The 14,459-nt window shown below is 46.8% G+C and overlaps 1 protein-coding gene across 11 annotated transcripts in view; it reads left to right on the top strand.

Annotated features, from left to right (window-relative positions):
• ASAP1 (ArfGAP with SH3 domain, ankyrin repeat and PH domain 1) overlaps nucleotides 1–14,459 on the top strand; it is a 342,709-nt gene that overhangs the window by 160,153 nt on the left and 168,097 nt on the right. Inside the window, exon 1 of one of the 11 annotated variants that reach the window (XM_086337366.1) lies at nucleotides 913–1,050. The exons of the other annotated variants lie outside the window; for them this stretch is intronic. The gene's annotated coding sequence lies outside the window, so the exon portion shown is untranslated. Of the gene's footprint in view, nucleotides 1–912; nucleotides 1,051–14,459 lie in introns of those variants that run through there. 11 annotated transcript variants of the gene reach the window in all.

The raw sequence follows: 14,459 nt of genomic DNA, 5'->3' as shown, positions 1-14,459 counted from the left end.
GTGAGACAGAAGTTCAGGCCCTCCTGCCCTCAACCCTGTTTCACCCCTGCTTTCTCCTCCTCAGCGTTTTTTTTTTCCAGCTGTGCTGGGTCTTCATTGCTAAGCGGGCTTTTTCTCCAGTTGCGGTACACAGGCCTGTTACTGCAGTGGCCTTTCCCGTTGCCGGCGCTGGCTGTAGGGCAGGGGCTTCCGGGCTGTAGGGCACAGGCTCAATGGTTGTGGCACTCCGGGCTCAGCTGCTCCTGGGCCTCTGGAATCTTCTCGGACCAGGGATTCCACCTGTGTGTCCTGCATTGGCAAGTGGATTCTTTACCACCGAGCCCCCAGAGAAGGCCCCTCCTCAGTCTTATTCCAGACACTATGGCCTGTGTGGAGGGCTTCCCTGCTAGCTCAGCTGGTAAAGAATCTGCCTGCAATGCAGCAGACCCCGGTTCAATTCTTGGGTCAGGAAGATCCCCTGGGGAAGGGATAGCTACCCACTCCAGTATTCTTGGGCTTCCCTTGTGGCTCAGCTGGTGAAGAGTCTGCCCGCAATGCAGGAGACATGGGTTTGATCCCTGGGTTGGGAAGATCTCGGGGAGAAGGGAACGGCTACGCACTCCAGTGTTCCGGCCTGGAGAATTCTCTGGACTGTATAATTCATGGGGTCGCAAAGAGTCGGACACGACTGAGCAACTTTCACTTTCATGGCCTGTGGCCCTCTGCTGGAGCACCTGTTGTTCCCTCTCAGATTCTGGAAGGTCTGACCCAGGGCCCAGGTGTGTATGGTTAAAAGCACTCACAGGTGATGCGCATGTGGGCAGGGCCGGGCCTAGGATGCAGGGCAGGGTCTCCCAGAGAGAGCCGAGGTGCCCTTGCAGAAACTGGGAGGGTGCGCCTCCGCCTGGCACTCGCCTCCCCTGGCAGCAGGCAGGGCCCGCAGGCCCTCAGGTTCCCTCCCTGCCACGGATACTGCCGGCATCGTTGGAGAACCGCCCTCCGCATTCTCTGCTCCAGCCAGTGCCTCCGCTCCACTGGTCTGCCTCCTGCAGCCGCAGAGCTTCTTTGTGAGTGCGTGTGTTTCCTATTTCAGGTCACATGATTGGGTGCCGTATTCTTTATTTTTCTCAGTTTAGGCTGAGCCTGCAATTCACAGCTCTCCCTGTTTGGTGAGAATTTAGGTCAGATGTTCACAGCAGAGATTCAGAGCCGCGGCCGGGCTCCTGTTCACGGAGGACCCACCTGGCCACTCCTGCGGCTCCTTCTTCCTCAGGGGACCTGCTGGTTACTCAGACCGTGGGTGTCCTAGCAGACTTGCCTTTGTAAGGCACGATTGGGTGTAAGACAAAAAAAAAAAAATTGGAATTTGAATCAAGAGTTATGAGTTCCAGCCCCAGCCCAGCCACCCGTCAGCAGTGTGATTGGGGTTGAGTCATTGAACCTTACTGAGGCTCCCCTTCCTCCTTTATAAAATGGGCTAGTAAAGTGGAATGTACACGGAATCACTTTATAAACTGACACAAATATTGTTAAAACGGAGCACTAATGTGCCACACACATCCCTCTTGTCTATGACTTTTTTTGTCCTCCGCTTTATTGAGATGGAATTGACTTATAACATTATTTAAGTTTAGGTGGATAGCATAGTGATTTTGTGTATGTATGTATTGCAAGGGGCTTACCTCAGTAAGGTTAGTTAGTACATTCACCATCTCACAGAATTATAGTTGTGTGGTGAGAACCTTTGAAGTCTACTCTCTTAGAAACTTTCAAATAGACAGTACAGTGTTATCAACTGTAGACACCTTGCTGGACCTTAAATCCCCAGAACTTATCTTAAAACTGGACGTTGGTACCCTTTCATCCTCTCTCTCCTGTTGTTTTTTCTTTTTTAAATTTAAACAAATGAGGAGCTGGCTCTAGAGGTTTGTTATGCCTGGGGGCACCATACCTTTTTAATCTCAGCAACACCAGACCTGGAAGCCAGGCCCTCGGGGTTCTTTCTATATCTTTTTTTCAGTGCAGAGCATCCATTGGTTCATGGAAGGTTCTGGGTCTGAGTCTTCCTCATTTGCTTTCCTTCAGAGAAGCTCGCCTCTCTTCCCTTGATCACTCTCTTAGCATCTCGTATCCTTGGTGGCTCTGCTGAGGTCCAGACATTGTCAGGACATTTACTTCTGCAGTGAGGCTTTTGTTACTTCCGGCTTGTTGGTTAGTTGGTTCTTCAGGTCTGCTGTTCTAGTCTTCGTGAGGAATATAAACCGTGTCCAGGGGCCCTTTCCGTTGCAAAGTTAGAACAAAAAGAGCAAACAAAATAGGTCCCTTTGGTCTCTGATAAGGCTGCTTTAGTAAGCCTTTTACTTCTCAGAGCAAGCTCTTAGCTCTGTGCGTTCCCCTGTTTGGAAGTGCTCTTCAGCTCCTGTGCTGGCCAGGAGGAGAGCTTTTGCACGCTCGCAGGCCAGGAGGTTCTCAGGGGGCTGTAACTGAGAGAGCAATATTGACCCTGCGGTCATCAGTCTGAATGTGCCTAAGTGGATAGCCGCCCAAAGCAATTACTGCTGCCTTCCAGGAATCTTTGATAAGTGAGTTAGTGGGTTTTCTGCAGCTCTGGATGACCTGCAGAAAGCCTTCCACGGCCCTGCATTGTTCACCCATTTATTTCCTTCTGCTGGAGCCAGGAAGATAACCCCGTCCTTGGAAACCACCTGGCGGTGGGTTTCAGAGCTCTTGGGAAAAAGGGAGCTGCTATCCGTTGCTTGTCTTCTGAGTGCTCTGTGTGCCCTCTGATTTCGCGCTCTCTAAAGCCTCAAGGTGATAAGGATGGATGTCCCTTGCTGCTTCACAGACCCGGGTAGGGGAGGTGGACAGAGTCTGAAACCCGCCTCACCCACGGGCTCCACAGTCACAGGCAGGGCTGTGAGGTGATGCTGTGCGTAGTCTTATGAGCCTGTGCTCCCTCACCCAGCGGTCTCTGTCCCAAGTTGTGGGTAGTGAGCCAGACTCATTCTTCAGTTCCACCTGCAAGTGTGGGTGGAGGGGGTTAGTCTGACAGGAGTGGTAGCTCCAACCAGTCAGGCCCTGTGCTGGCAGCACTGAAGAAGCTTGAGGAAGCACGTGGCTCCTCCGGTCACGTCAGTGCACATGTCTGCTCTGTGCCCAGTACTCTGCTGCGGAAAGGAGGTGCAGTTGCCCCTCAGTACTCGGCCCGGGGGTGGTGGTTCCCAGACCTGCCCCCCCGCGAGGATCCCCAAACCCACAGATGCTCGAGTAGCACTCTCGGACCCCTGTGTCCTTGGATGTGGAGCCTGCAGATACCGAGACCCAACTATACCTTGCCATTCACTCCTCTTATTCCTGAGGAGATGGGCTTTTATTGATCAGACTTGAATGAAATCATATCTCATCAGGTGTTAATGCCTAAGGTACATCCCTGACAATGAATGCTAGAAAGTAGAATAAAGAGACGTTGCCCTGTCAAATTATACTCTTGGGCACAGGTTGGGGGATTAAGCGTCCCTTTCTCTCTTTTCCATTTAGGATATTTGGGTAAGTGACAGTCCAGGATAGATTGAGTGATGGATGCGGTTCAAGGGTTCAGACCAGAAACCTCGGCTCCCTGACTCTTCAGCCTAGTTCTCTATCAGCCAGCTATTATCTTCTCTCTAGCAATGAAAAGAATATAACCTCTCCATTTTTGCATGACTGCCCCCCAGAGTAAAATGCTCCCATGTATAGTATAAGTGAAGACTTGACCTCTCTGAAAGTACTCAGAAGATACCAGCCAGGCCCCTCTTCCCTGCCTTGGTCACCCTCCTCCTGGTAACACAGTCTGTCATCCTGTGATCATCTCGAGCCCTGCCGTTTGGTGTGGTTCTTCCCGCAGGGGAAGCGGTACAAACAGGCAGGCACTCATTAGCGTGAGAAGAAAAAAAAGTTGATCATGCTTACAGTATTGCCAATTACAGAATTTTGTACCCTCAAGGGATCTTACTGCAAACATTTCCTCTTTTACAGATGGGGAAACTGAGGACCAAAATAGATCAAAGCCTGTGATGAGGATATTAAGTGGGTTTGATACAGTAGTGGTCCTGTAAGAAACACTCGGAGAGCTCAAAGCCAGTTAGTGGCTGAGCTAAGATTAGAACTCAGAGCTCTTCACTCTAAGGCCTAGGCTCTGGGGGGCGTCCCCCGACTCCTTCATCCTCTGCAGGGTTCTGGGGATTTTGAGCAAGTCTTGGGGGTGAGAATAATGAGCTTTGTGGTCACAGCAGGCGGGATCAATAGGTTTCATCCACACGCCTCCTGCTCAACCCGGGCTGGGTACTGGAATCACGTGGGGACCTTTAACAGCACACCTGAGGACCACCACAGCCCAGTGAAAACCACTCTCTCGTCCTCCTGAGATTGCTGTCTCAGGTGTGACTGCAGGGTTTTCTCCAGGTGCGGTCGTGGACAGCCTCCATCAGGGTCCCCAGGGTGCTGGCGAGGAAGCACACTCCCAGGTCCTGTCTGCTCCTCCTTGGTCCAGGCGCCTGGTGTCAAGAGCCGGGCTTCCCGTTTGCAGTCGGTTTCCCCAGGTGATGCGGCTGCTAAACCAGTGTTCTGGACATGGGCAGTCCTCCCCCTGAAGTCCCCTGCCCTCTTCTCCCCCACTCTGCCCCTGCTTCTTCTGGGGTGCCAAACCTGGAGAGGCAGGTGCCTTTGAATTTCAAGGTTTTTAAATCGCTTTTGATGTTTCCCCTCTTCTTCAAAAAGGAAAGAGATTTAAAATATAGACCTCTGTATTAATTTTGAATAGATGCATGAAGGTTACAGCAGTAAAGTGAACTTCCCTCTTTTCAAGAAACTAGATACTGATCCTGCTGGTGAGTCAGTGGTAGGATTGTATCTTTCTCCTTTAGCCCATCTTTGTTTTGAGCTTAATTTTGGAAGTGACTCTTTGCATGCTTGTCGCTCGGCACCAGCACTGAGCTCAGCATATTAAAAAAAAAGCGTTTCTCACTTTCCACTTAATATGCAGGGATCCAGCAAAACAAAGATCCTAGAAAAAACATGCCATCAGTTACTTACAATATTCTAAAAAAGAGAAATGATAGTGTTTCTCCTTTCTGAGTTTTTTTTCACTTCTAGCACATTTTAAAACTTCACTGTAATGAGTTTTTCTTTCTGGCCCTAGGATTTTGTATCCTGGTTTTTACAAAAGAAACAAAACTGGGTCCGCTCTAGCGGTGTGTGATAATATTCCTCAGGTAGAAAACAATTTAAAGGAACAGACCAAACACATGCCTCGGGAACATGCAGTAAATGCATTTTCATCTGATATCTCTCAAAACTTGAAAATTTCACATTTTCAAAGAAAAAGCTGCTCAGTCCCCCCTCTTCTAATTTATCCTTTAGGAGTATGGGGGTTCCTTTAGCGTTTGTGCAAATCTCTTTTGCTTACTTACTGTTTTTTGCCTTGACATCATTCATTTTGTGTAAGGTAGTAAGATCTGAGATGTGCTAAAACGTTTCAGTTTGGAGAACCAATTTTTAGAACTCTGGCCTAGGAAGGTTTTCTTCCCTTCCTAACCCTGCCACCCTGTGTACATGATTTTAAGTAACGGCATGATGTAGTACCATTATTTCAGTTCTGTCTTTACATCCCTCTGGTATGGTGTAAAGGTTTCACGATGCGCCTTCTAAAATGTGTGCATTGTTGAAGCACAAGCAGATTTGTTATAGAAGTGGGCACCATAATTTAGTTGCAGTTTCTGAATGCTGGAGACAGAAGAAAAAAATAAACAGGCCAAGAAAACAAGTGGAAAAGTGACATTTAAATTTAAGATGACTTTTACCACATTAATTTTTCTAATTCCATTTCTTTACTGTATAACAAATTGAGCATGAATACTTCATAGGAAGGACTATTTAGGGATTGAATGTTCATGTAGAGCGCTTGTCATAGGATTGAGGGTAGGAAGAGGGTGGTGAGTTTAACAGATCTTGGCTGAATATGAATCCCTGTCTGGAATCAACTCTAAGGCTAACACGGATCATTGTATGACCGAAGGTCTGAATCTGTGCCTTGGGAGGAGAAGTCTTTGTTTTTATTGTTGTCTTTTTCTGAAATGAATCAAGTAGTTGCATAATAAACTTAATGAGAATACGGCCATTCCAAAACCCCCAAGCATGTACCTACTGCGAGCCAATCAAAACAAGCCATGGACGACAACAGAAAGAATGAAAAGTTAGACCTCAAATAATTGGATAATTAAGGATCAACTCATCTGCTGCTGCTAAGCTGCTTCAGTCGTGTCTGAGTCTTTGTGACCCCATAGACCCACCAGGCTCCTCTGTCTATGAGATTCTCCAGGCAAGAATACTGGAGTGGGTTGCCGTGCCCTCCTCCAGGGGTCTTCCTGACCCAGGAATTGAACCCGCATCTCCTGAGTCTCCTGCATTGGCAGGTGGGTTCTTTATCCCTAGTGCCACCTGGGAAGCCCCTTACTCCTCTGACGTATTAGTAACTTAGTAATTCTTAACTTTTTCCCCTTCTTCCTATCTAAAGACATGCAGTGTTTATTCCTACAAAGGTTTTATGCATTTATAAATAAAAAAGTGGGAAAAGCCCGGAACTCAGAAGTAGCACAGATTTGTAAACAGGAGGCAGGAGAATGATAACCTTAATTTAGTAATTCAGGAGTGGATATAATCACGTGAAAATGTGACCCTGGGGGCTCATTCCCTAAGAACATAAAATCTTGATAATGAGCAAGTTTAGCTCAACGAGTGATCAACCTAATAGTGTATAGCTTGTTTAGTTCCATTTTTAAAACTTCTTATCATATTTATGAAGGATTCAGAAGGGGACGAGCAAGAAATACGCAGATGTGGGTTGGTAGGTGGGTTGGAAGCTAAAATCTGGAGTTGGTGGATAACATCTGAGCTCTGCACACAGCAGAGGAAGGCATGTTACTGGTTTGGGTTCCCTTTACTTCTCCTTGAGGTGGTTAAGTATTCTTTTGACCAAAATGCTGCAGGGTAAAATTTCCTGGCAAAGAAGAACAAATACCTTGGAGTTCTGTGCCATACAAGAGAACAGTGTCTTCCAGGCACATTGTGATAACTTTTATTTTTTATTTTTTTGAAAAGAGCAGAGTGAGTCTGAAGTTGCATCCCGGGTGAATTGCCCCCCCTTAGCACTGGGTATGCTGGCCGTGGATCCTCCTGAATAAGTCTTCAGAGCAGCCCCACCCTGACCGGACAAACGAGAAGCCGGGGAATGAGGGAGATTTGTTACTCACACAGGGCAAGGATGAGCTGCCCACAGCCGTCTTTGCTGACCGGCGAGGGTGCCGCTGGGACTAGGAAGAGCAGGTCCTCCTGGCGGTCAGCGTGATTCCCAAACCGCTGCCCAGGGGTTGGGTGTCTATGGAGGAGACAGCGATTTGTTTGACCAGGCACATTGTTGAGCACTCACTTTCTGTGCTGGTGACTCATCTGCAACCATGAGATAAATGACTCCTAGGCAAAGATTATAGGAGAAGCTAATCTGAGCAGACCAGGAAAATGGATTTTAAAGGTAGAGACACTGGAGAAAAGCCTGTAGCCCCTCTTTAAGCGTTGTTTTCTTCCCTAGCAAGTAGGACAAAAATTACCTTCCTAAGGTACCTCTATGTTTTGAAAAGTGGTTGTTTTGTGTTTTTTTTCCCACCAAATTCAGATTGTTAGGTTAGGACCAAATTGTCTTCTCCCAAAACAATATGAGGGTGAAGATCTGGCCAGTCTGTTTAATTTTTATGTCATCATCTGTGTTTGAGTTGAAAGAATATTTTTACCCACATTAAGCAAACGTTCATCAAAATGAAAAGCTCCAAGTGTAGAAGAACTTTGTACAATGAGTTACCCAGTTACCATTTTTAACAAGAGAATTTATTTCCTTCCTTTTTACATACAGAGTCGATTCTGTGTTAGAGACCAAAGATGGGACAGAGTGAATGTGTGAATCAGGCCCATCGAAAATGCAAGGGACTTTATAGAAATATGCTAGTCAAACTGCAGAACAGAATGTATTTGTGGGTTATGAAATGAATTTAGTTTGATCCTTAGATTTGGGGGGGAAAAGAAGTTTGTTATTGGAGGGGAAACGTAGGTCCAAATAGCGGAGTGACTTAATTTAGGCCTTTTGTTCTAGATGTCTGATAGCTTCTTTTACTTTGCAGTAATGCCTGCCAAATATGGTGATTCTTAGGTACTTGAAACTCACACTTGGCCTACTTACCTAATCTGGAGACCAGATGACGGTAGCAATTAAAACTAGCCCTTCCCCAACATGGATGCAGAGGTCTTATAGCCAGCAGCCCCTACCTCTAGTATCAAGACAGTTGACCTAGCTGATGGTGCCCCTGAGGCTGCCACACACCCTCTGGGTGGAGACCTGGCTTCAGTGAGGAAGTCGGTTTCCCTGGTGCCCGAGGAGGAGAGAGCCAGTCATGCACAGTTGTCAAAAACTTATGTATTCTACACGAAGCCAACATCTTGCCGTAATGGGGATGGCACGTATTACCTAAGCTGCAGTGTGGCGTGTCTGACATTCTCTCTTTCCTGCTGTTGACCCTCCGAGCACGTGTAAACAGCCTGTGGAACGTGTCACTACCTGTATTCCCAGGACATCCTGGTAACAGTTTGTTGTCCACTTCCTTGCAGCTAGAGGTACACTCGGGTCACACAATGGCTGGTTTATTTGGGAGCCATATCGCAGAAATCTGCACTGAGCTTTCTAACTCCTGCTGTGTGGGTAATTCTGCAAACTTCGGATCTTACTTTCAAATCATCCACAGCTAAACCCAACTCAGCCTCTTTCCCGAGTCTGAAGAATGCATCCCAGACAAAAGGCCGAGTCCAGCTGACCCTAATTCTCCCTCTGCGGCATTCCTTTAGTTCTGTGTGTTTGAAATTCAAGGCCTGTTCTGGTTTCAAGTACACTTTTTAAAAAAGTCTGAAACAGAAATGTATTATTGGACCGATAATGCCTCACGGAGGCCAATAATGGTGTTATGTATGAGCCACAGTGCTTTTTTTGTTAGTGGTTTGAGCGCCTCTGACCGTTCCTCCTCTCTGCTGTCCCCCTCCCTCAGGCTTCTTGAATCGTACGCGCTAATCCGATATTGCTCTTGTCCTGTGTAACGGAAGCTAACAAAACCGTGGGGAGTAGGGGTGCCTCAGTGGAAAATCTTTAGTTTAATGAACGGTAGTATAATTTTGTGGAGAGTGCAAAGGGTTATTGAACTGGAACATTATCAAGACACCTGAATGCCTCCCCAAAATAGTACACGTTGGAACAATGGCACATTTAAAAAATATTTGGAGAGTAACGATCACCCACCATTCCACCACCCTAACCTAACGGTTTTGGTTATTGCTATTCAGTCTTTGTTGCTTCATACATTGCTTTAAGGGCTTTCCAGGTGGCTCAGCGGTAACAGTATCTGCCTGCAATGCAGGAGATCTGGGTTCGATCCCTGGGTTGGGAAGATCCCGTGGAGAAGGGAATGGCAACCCACTCCAGTGTTCTTGCCTGGAAAATCCCGTGGACAGAGGAGCCTGGTGGGCTACAGTCCATGGGGTCACAAGAGTCAGACATGACTTAGTGACTAAACACCCACCACTTGGCTTTAAACAGTTGCTGCTTTGAATCTTGCTGTTTTACTTATGAAACTATAACGGCACACATACTGTTCTGGAGTGTTGCCTTCTCTAATTTTAAGGGCCCCATAATAATACCGTCATATTTGTTGTCATTGTTCAGTCGCTCAGTTATGTCCGACTCTTTGCGGGCCCCATGGACTTCCTGACCGCCGGGCGTCCCTGTCCTTCACCATCTCCCAGAGTTTGCTCAAACTCATGTCCATTGAGTCAGTGATGCCATCCAACCATCTTGTCCTGTCTTTCATCGATGGCATCATATAGATATTCCTTAATTTACTAAAATTTCTGTGCTGTTGAGTCTCCAGAGGTTGCCTGCCTTTGGGCAGAGACCGTGCACACAGTGATCCACTTGAGTTGTTAGCCACTTTTCCCATTGAGTGAGCTCCTTGGGAAGCCTTCCCAGAAGTGAGATCCTTGGGCAGAAGGAATGGGCACCGTCTTTGGGATCTTGCGCTGCCATGTTGCTTTGTCAAACTGTCATGTAGCCACAAAGATGCGTCGTGGTTTTCGGAAGCAAGATTCCATCAGCTTCTTCCCGAGTTTCTCCCTAGAGAGAAGGCCTCTCCCACCCTCCCCTCTAGCTGACCCTTTAGGAGAAGGCTTTCCCAAGGAAAAAATGTATCGGTCGCAGCTAATATCACTGCTCTTATGAAGGAAATGTGTCCTATCCAAAGGGCATAGGAGGTTCCACCCTGACCTCACTGTTTTTGTAAGGATGGGGTAGGTGAGTGCCTTCAACATGTTATTCATTTAATAATTGCAGATTAGATTTTTATCAAGGGAGAGGGGGTTCTGCCTAGGCGTGAGAACAGTTCATCGCCCAACTCTGGAATTAGACGGTCTGGGTTTTACTTCCAGCTCCCCTTTAGCTGCTGTGTGTCTCTGGGGAGGGCGCTCAGCCTTGCTCATCTGTAAACCGTTGTATTAATCTAATTATCCCCATCCCGGTGGGTTATTGTGGGAGTTTAATCTGGTCCTCCATCGAAAGTGCTCAGCACAGTGTTTTTTATAGACTAAGTACTCAGTAAGTCTTAGCTGTTAGTATCATGTAACATACCTTTTATTTCCCAATTCTTCAAGGTCCATGAATTACTTCAGCACTGTTGCTCTTATTAACTCTCTTTCTCATTGAATTCCAGTAGCCCTAGGAGCTGATACTAGGGTTAATGTAGGCGTTGGTTTAGCAATAGGTTCGGTGCTCTCCACTGGCTTAACAAGGGCTTACTTAGTCAAACAGAATATGTGCAAGTGGCTGGCTGTACTTGTTTTGTGCCCTAATACTGGCTCCCCTCGTCCTTGGTACCTGCGGGATGTGCTTAAGCAGTGGTTGGTAAGAGATGACGTTTCGGAAAGCTAACAACCATAGTTCTTTGAGCTTTTCAGAATATAACGTTGATCTCTCCACTCTTTCCCACTGTTCTCTCCTACTAGAGCTTTATTAGATTAGCATTGGGCCTTCCCATTCTGTCTTCCATGTCTCTTAATATCCTACTAATACATTGTCTTTTTTTAAATTAATATCCTATTAATACTTTTTTGTGTGCTACCTTCTTAGGATAATTTCATCAGCTCTGTATCTTCCAGTTCACTAATTCTCTTTACCCGTATATGTTTAATCATTCCCTTGTTAAATTTTTCTTTTTTAATTTTTGGAGGATCTGTTTAGTACTTTTTCACATCTGTCTATAGTTCATAACACCTTTTTTTTTTCTCATTTTTACTATAGGCTGTCAAAAGGCCGCCTTTGCTTTCCTATTTTGCGTTGGGGAGAGTCAGGGGATCTCCCTCCCAAATTCGGATGCCTTACTTGATCGTTCACTTCCAGAAATGTTTAGGGATGTCTCTTGTCAGTCACCCGGTGCCGGGTGCTCTGGGGTGCCCTGAAGAAAACAAGACTCGACCCTGTCACAGATCGTACTGAAAACCGCCTGTGGCTTTATGTGGCCTTGAGAAAGGGCCAGCTCCTTGGCCCCAATCACAATATTCCTTGAAGTGTGTTAGTCACTCAGTTGTGTCTGACTCTTTGGGACCCTATGGACTGTTGCTCACCAGGCTCCTCTGTCCATGGACTCCTCCAGGCAAGAATACCAGACTGGGTTGCCATTCCCTTCTCCAGGAAATCTTCCCGACCCTGGGATTGAACCCGGGTTCTCCTGCATTGCAAGTGGATTCTTTACCATCTGAGCCACCAGAGAAGCCGTCATATTCTTTGAAAGAGCCCCTCGTCTTTTAATACTCCCCTTGCACATCAGGGATTCTGGTCCATGTCACTTCTCCTTGCCTCTGCTCGCCCTCCTTGTTAAAACATCTTTCCCCTGATGCCTGGAGAACGCTGACTCTTCAAAGCCCGGAGACACTGCCCTGTCCGGGACCTCCCTCCTGACCTCCCTCCAGAGCTTCCAGAGCCCTTTGAGCACAGGGTCCACCTCATGTCGCTTACGGCTCACTCCTGCTGCTCCGGCATTGTCACTGCCCGGCGTGTTTCTATCCTTTCTCTCTTTTAAAAAAAAAAAAAATAATTTTTTTTTTCTTTTCAATAGAATATTTCCTTTCGTATGCATTTCTGTCAAAGTCTAGTTGGTGCACAGTACTACATAAGCTTCAGACAAACAACAGGGATTTTCCCTCTCGTTTGTACTCACATGGAGGCCCAAGCACATGGCTTAGCATATACATGGCTTAGCACATACTAAGCACTTAATCAGTTCCTACGTGAAGGGAAATACTGGTGTGCATGAATAGCTGAATAGCAATTCAGGAATACAGTTATTATAGTTCTTTTTTAAAGTGGTTTAGATAACCATTGTTTGCCTGCTCTGCAAAGAGAGACACTGGGGACTTCACTGGTGATCCAGGGGTTTGGACTTCATGCTCCTATGCAGGGGGCACAGGTTTGACCCCTGGTCGAGGAACTAAAATCCCACATGCCCTGGCCAAAAAAAGAATAGTGAGCCACTGCAAAGGCAGGGAGATCAAAGGGGGTTTTCTGCCCATTTCACCGCGTCTTGCTGGTCTTTCACCAGCCAGTGCAGGGGGCCCCAGGCAGCCTTGCTTTGCCCACTGAGGAGCTGAGAGGGCCTGGCTGGCTTGAGAACTGTGTCTCCCTGGCAGGGTGCTGGTGATCACGAGTTTGGTAGACCCTGCAGCGTCTTCTGCCAGGTGAAAGGTAGAAGGAGCCAGCCTATGAGATGGAGCATCAGCAGTTTGCTCTCACAGTTTAGTAAGAGCTTCTGTTGTTTAATCATGCAGCTTGGCCAGCATCCCTGATTCAATTTGCCTTGAGGTTCAGCACAGCCTGGTCGCCCTCCTGTCTCATCGTCTCCTCTCCCCACGGCTGGGGGAGCCCTTGAGCATGTTTGTCCATCTGTTCACCTTTACACCTGTCACGTCATGACTAAGAGCCCTCTGCTTTTTGCAGTCTGGGCTGGTTTTCCTCTTCTCACCAGTTTTAACAAGGCCCAGAATCTCCCAGTTGTCAGTGTCTGCAACACGAGTGGGATCACGGGACTGCTCTTTCTGGCCTGTGTGACTGCAAACGAGGTGCTTGGCCTCTCTGAACCTCAGCTTCCTCACCTGTGAGATCATGACGAATGCCTGTTTTCCTAGGCTGTTTAAAAAAAAAAAAAGATTGATGATTTTTACCTAGTGTCTCTATGTGCCTGGTTCCTAGCACTCAAAATGGGTAATTATTCTTCCAGGATGCCTAGAGCTTGGGGAATACACTCAAGGATCTGGAGCAAAACACTGCTGAACTTGATTCTCTGATCTTGCAGTTTAACAACTTCGTGGCCTACAGAGGTTAATACTTCTCACTTGGTGGGGTTGTTCTGAGAGAAAGAACAAAGAGCTTCATTTCCGTTGGGCTCTCGAAAGAGCAGAGGCTCATTTAAACTCACTCAGAAGTAGTGATGGGGGGCAGCGTTCGTTCCAGACCACCTCTTGATCTCTCTGTGATGTCTCCTTTATTGCGTCTGTGTTTTCCTTCTCCTCCTGGTCTGGACTTGCTCCTGCTTTTTGTGTCTTGTATCTCTGTTACCTGCTGCTTAGTTGGAGTCTGTGTTTCTTCATTAAGATAACCTGTGCCCGGTCCATCGTGGCTTCTCCTCTGTCACCTTTTCCCTTTTGCAAGTTCCTTAGGGGGTCAGCTCTGACTAGTCCAGCTCCTCTGTCTTCTCTCCAGCCACATCATCAGTTCCTGGGAAGCCCTTGGTCAAGCTACCTTCCCTGGCCTAGTTAGTGCTGGCTAGAAGAAAAGTGTGGTCCCTTGCCATGGAACCTGGCTGTGTCTTTCCTGATCTTTGAGTTGGGGCTCTTTGAAGGTAGTTGTTGTGATCACCACATGTAATCAGACACTATATACCAAGTCAGTGCCATGTTAATAAACGTGTTAAGTATTTTTGAGAATCATTTTCTGTGTTTCCGTATTACACAAAAACGGAAATATTCTCAAGGCAAAGGTTAACGATAACTTTTGGTTTCAGGAGCTATTTCTTCCCTCTTGACACAAGACAGGCCTTTGGTTGGAATGTAACAGACTCTGTACAATGAGTCAAGACTCCCACTGGTTTGCATTTTTCATTAACGTGTCATTCAAGGAAATCCTGGCTTTTTGGGTCATGGAACAGGCCTCTCTGTTTATCATTCTGCAGAAGTTAAAAATGTGAAGTATTTAATAATACATCTGAAGATAGACTTGTATTTTGAGGTCTGTTCTCCTAGAGCCATTTGGGGGAATTGCAATGGAGCCTTTTGTATAAATATTTTCAAAATTTTGTGATTGTCTTTATCTC

This window comes from Bos grunniens, chromosome 14, assembly GCF_055505025.1.
Source record: "Bos grunniens cultivar Pamir isolate PY7600 chromosome 14, Bosgru_T2T1.0, whole genome shotgun sequence".
Lineage (NCBI taxonomy): Eukaryota > Metazoa > Chordata > Mammalia > Artiodactyla > Bovidae > Bos > Bos grunniens.
Note: the sequence above shows the minus strand (reverse complement) of the source record. Positions and strands in the feature narration are given on the sequence as shown.